Below are 5,259 nucleotides of genomic sequence, written 5' to 3'. Positions count from 1 at the left end.
TTTGATGAAGTCGAACGAATGTTTGCGACTTCCAACGTTCCCGATTCCAGTAGGGTGCACTTAATAATTCCGACTCTAACGGAGCGGGTCCGCTGCTTGTTGCGTGGACTGGGAGATGAAGCGTGCCGCGATTACGAGGTGGTGAAGGCAGCGGTCTGGAAAGAGCTTCAGCTAAGCCCGCCCGAGTACTTAGAAAGATTCGAAGGAGCGTCTAAGCGAAAAGAGGAAACGTGGGCACAGTTTGCCTCTCGAGTAAAGACCTACTTCGAATACTACCTCCGTTCAAGACAAGTGAGTGCAAAAGATGAAGTGGTTGCACTCATGGTAGCTGACCATATGAAGGCGAGCCTTAGTGCGGAAGGCCTTGAGCACATTCGCCTACGCGGAGGCGAGAAATGGCTTAGGCCGAAGAGGTTTCGCGGGCGATGCGAATTTTCTAGCAAGCAAAAGGGAAGAACCGTGCTGTAAGACAGGCGAACGCACAGCCAGCATGCAAAGAACATGCTGCCCCAGGCAGCGCGCCGCTGGCCCCATCATGGACCACACACGATGGGAAACGGCAGCCCGCATGCTACGTATGTCGCGCTACAAGTCATGTGGCTAAAGACTGCCCAAGAGTCGTTCAAAAGAAAGACGATGACCGTAGAGACGCCCGGGCAAACAAGGTACGAATAGTAGACCCAGGGACGGTTACTGACGCCCTAGCTATTAACCCTGAGAACGCTTTGGTCGCAAAAGTCAAAGTGCCTCAGCGAGAGGTAATACGAAAGTCCAGACCGCAACAAGTGCAACTAGACTGCGCTGGCGTACCCACCGTGGCCATACAGGATACCAGCAGCGAGGTCACAGTTGTGAGGGAGGACCTCGTGCCGAACACGTATCGTGAAACATCGGGCACCATTAGGTTAGTGGCAGCCTTCGTTAACACAATCGAGGCAAAATTAGTGCGTCTCCCCGTCGGTCTGAGATCGACCGCGTTGCTGTTAGAGCCGCAAAAAGTGGAGATTACGTGTGCACTGACCAATAAGCTCACCGAAGGGGTGGACTGTCTTCTTTCTAAAGAAGACTGGGAGCTGATATCACAGACCAGCGAGAAGGAAGCAGTAGCAGTCGCGGCTGAGGTGTCTAAATCTGACGCGACAATTGGTCAGCCGGACAGTGAGTTTGGTGCAGGAAGCGAAACCGCATCCGAGGCGACTGTACTTGAAACAAGTGCAGAAGCCCTACCGACCGAATTGCAGGATGAGGAAATGACGGATGCACCGGAGACTCTCAGACAGCGAGAAACATTTCGTGCAGCGCAGGTGAGCGACGAAAGTTTCCGACAGGCGTGGTCTGGCGCGAAAACCGGAAAGGGGGGCATTTTTATATCGGAGGGACTGCTGTACTATTGGGACACGATCGCTGGTGCCAAGGTTGGCAGTTGGTGTTGCCCCGCGAAAGACGTCAGGAGGTACTGCTGCTGGCACATGAGTCCCCGTGGGGAGGCCATCTCGGGCCCAGGAAAACGAAGGCAAGGATAAAATACAGCCTTTATTGGCCTGGCCTGGAGTTAGAAGTGAAGCTGCACTCTAAAACATGTCGTGGGGTACCAAACAAAATCCCTTGGTCAGACAAAGTCCAAGGTGCGCTCAAAGAACTGGAAATGTCACTCTGTCGGGCGACTATGCTGAGCACTCCGGATCTTAACGAGCCTTATTGGCTTTTCACAGATGTATCTGAGATCGCAGCTGGCGCCTGTCTGGCACAAATGGACGGTGGTGGTCGGGAGAGGCCGATTGCTTTCGCCAGCCACCGTTTTACTCCGACGCAGTCAAGGTGGTCTACAATCGAGCGCGAAGCTTCCGCCATTATCTGGGCGTGGAAGAAATTCGACTACTGGGCATTTGGAGCGGAAATCAATGTCGCCTCCGACGATAACCCTCTGTCTTATTTGACCGCGTGCCCGCCGCATGGGGCAAAGCTGACGAGGTGGACTCTCGCACTGCAGCGCTACAACGTAGCGATCACCCACCGGAAAAGTGCCAACAAATGCGAACGCGGACGCTTTGTCTCGCCTCCCCAATGTAACACTCCCGGGGAGGGAGTGGATAGAGAATGTGCTTCTTTGTGTTTTGTGTGCGCGCGGGTGCCGTGAAAACAACCCCACTCCAACTCAGACTGGGGGACTGAAACGGGCGACAAGGTGCAGGGAAAATGTGAAAAAAAAAAACGCCTGCACTCCAGCGTCTTTGTGTGTGGTGTGGGCGTGTTTTTTGTTTGTTTGTTGTTACTGCGTGAACTCACTGCCTCATTTGTTTTATTTTCGGCTAGTCTGTGCTAATAGCCCAGATATCCTCTTTAGGGGGATGTTGTAGAGCCACTGAGCTTAAGACCGCCACGCAGCAGCCGAAATATATGTGTTCCCGCCGGCCTGCAAACTGTTAGTCGACGCGGTTGACACGGTCGCGCCAACGAGTGCCCGCGCCGAAGGGCTAGCCGGGTACGCGTTACGTGAGTTACGGCGCGCCTGCAGTCTCGTCTCGGTCTCTTTGATGGATCCCCGTGGCGAGGAACCCTAAACGGCACTTGCACCCGCACCGCTTTTCGGGGGAGCGCTCCTTTTTCTTTTGCTTGTGCGTGTGTGCGCCGACTCCGCGTATTCACCGTGAGGGAAACGGCGCCGCTTCTGGGCGACGCGCGGAAAGCCGGGAACACGGACTGTGCCTGTTTGGTGTCAGTGGCGCGCTTTCCTAACGCTGGCATTTAGTTTTCTCTTTTTAAGGCAACGGGCGGCTTCGGCGGCGGCATGCCATAGCTCTTGAGCTGCGCGGACAGATATACGCTTCAGCTACCCACTTTGCCCGAACTTGCGGCCTAACGGCGGCGCCGAGAAGATTTTTCTTTGGCCGTGTGCTTCTGTTACCGCTGGCTGGCGCCGCTACGAGGAAAAGAGCAAATGGCGCTTCTGTTTGTGTGTTTGTGTGTATTCCTGCCTCTTTTCGTGCGCGCAGTCCGACTTCCTGAGGGGAAGATACTCGGTTATGGTTTCGTTGCGTTTTGCTCGTGTTGTATCTTATATCAGTCACGTGCACTGTGGGACCAGTTACCATGGATGGATCTTTGATGAAAGCTGGATTGAAACCCTGGTAAAAATGCGCGAAGTTCATTATTTATTGCTGTAAAATTTCCTTTATCGTACAGTCGCATAGTTCGTTTAGTTGTTGCGCGTAAAGATGGTTTAATCGTGAAGCCGCCACATATGACGTGGTGATCGCTTACACCTGGTAGATGCGTGATGGAATGAACGCATTCAGGATAACCCGTTAATATTAGGTCTAGTATATTAGCGCAGTCTTCGGTTACACGGGTTGGTTCGGATATAGTGTGAGCGAGGTTAAAATTAAGGCAGACGTCTGGAAATTCAGTAGCATCTTTAATACCTGTAGCGGTTACATTATGCCAGTCAATACTCGGAAAATTGAAATCTCCGAAGAGGAGAGTGCAGCTGTTAGGGTGCTTAGCTTTAATTTCATTTAATGAGTTATTAAGTTTTCGAGGGAAGTCTCGGCTGTAGGAGGCTTGTAGCAAACGCCAATCATAACTGACTTAGGTGAAGCGTGCCATAAAACCCCTAATATTTCTATATCTGATGAAAGGTGAACGGCTGAGTATGATGGATCCCGCGCTGCTGCAATCAGTACCCCTCCTCTCCTTCGATCTGGGCGATCTTTATTATTTTTGTCTGAAACCTCGTTAAACCTCCTAAATATTTTTTTTTTTGTCTTAAGCCTCCGTTTTCCTGTCTATGGAGATATTTAAAAAGGGTGTTAAAAGAAAGGCAACGCCTGGTGACACGCGCGTATCACCAGCGAGGGGGGGGGGGGGGGGTGTAGATTGCTTCTGCCCCGCACGGAAGTACGTCATAACCAAGTGACAACATATTTAAACAAAAGCGCGCATAAAATCGACATAAACTTTTAGAATATTGCGTTACAGCTTACATACTCACCTGTAATAATACAACTGTTAAGTTTTATTTTTATATTTAGTTGTGAATGTTTTTAAAGCGCATGAGTTGAGGCATAGTTAAGGCGAGGCGGCGGCCATGGCTTGAGGAGGAGTTCGCACACATGAACAGTAGAAAATGAATATCGTCCTGACCGTCTGCTCGAAGGCATTTAGTTTGCCCATACGGAGGGACTCGATGCCGAGCAAGCGTACGACAGCGAACCCCATGCCGTGCTTTTACCCATGTTTTTACTTCCCTGTCGGACGTGGGGCCTCCGGAGCTTCTCCTGGCCAACATTCTACGTCTGTGAGGAAAACACGGTCGTCGTGCACTTCGGCTCCTGGATCGGCCCCATCGCAGTGAATAAAGGTCGGCGCATCGAGCGAGAGCTGCTTAGGTCGCATATTGGTTTCCGCCTCAGCTGGCATGGATGACGACCGCCGCGGACGATCTAGTGCTGCCTGTGGAATACACGACAAGAGTTTGAAATTTCTGCTAAACAACTGCCAGAATGTGGTTACTCGTCTGAACCCGCGGCTCAGTTCCAAGATGACTGTGGTTTTCTGTTTGAGTGGAACCAACACGGCGTATCCAAAATTAACCTTGGGAAATAAGACCTTCGCCCCGAGTTTATAGTTCCGATGTCTGGGAGTGGAGATATTTGCTGAAAATCCGTTACGGCCTTAACAAGGCTACCGATAGGCTGCCTTTACCTTCCGTGGCGCCGATTTAATTAGCCAGTGGAGAGTATGCCATGCTGAATGCGTGGGCAAGCAGACAAAACTGCGGAACACTTGGCTCTCTGCTGCCAAGGCCTTTCTAGTCCACCACGGAGGACAAATTTACAAGCATTTGGGTCTCCATTTCCCACCCATCTAGAGGAACTGAATCGCGATCACAGCAGCAAGCGTAATAGGTGAGGTGCGTTTCCGCCGTCAACGCAAAGAGTCATGGGAAAATCGTCTGCTAGCTACTTCCGGTTCCAAATTGCTCAACTGATTGCATGCATCGCCCTATTCACCGCGTAAGTTGACATCATTTATGCGATAAATAACTCGTGGTACTAGTCACTGATTACACTGAAGCATCGAAAGAGAAGCCCGTACTACGTATCTGCATGACTTGAGCGCAGAAATGGACAATCTAGAGAGGTAAGCGTATTTTTTCATGGTTGATATATACCGGCCGCCGTAGTCCACGTCTGTTGTGCATATGCGGTGAGGGTGATTTCGTGTGCGTTTCGACATGTTTAGCGCATAAGTCATTAT

Source organism: Amblyomma mixtum, chromosome 7 (assembly GCF_055824585.1).
Source record: "Amblyomma mixtum isolate Tamu chromosome 7, ASM5582458v1, whole genome shotgun sequence".
Classification (NCBI taxonomy): domain Eukaryota; kingdom Metazoa; phylum Arthropoda; class Arachnida; order Ixodida; family Ixodidae; genus Amblyomma; species Amblyomma mixtum.
Note: the sequence above shows the minus strand (reverse complement) of the source record.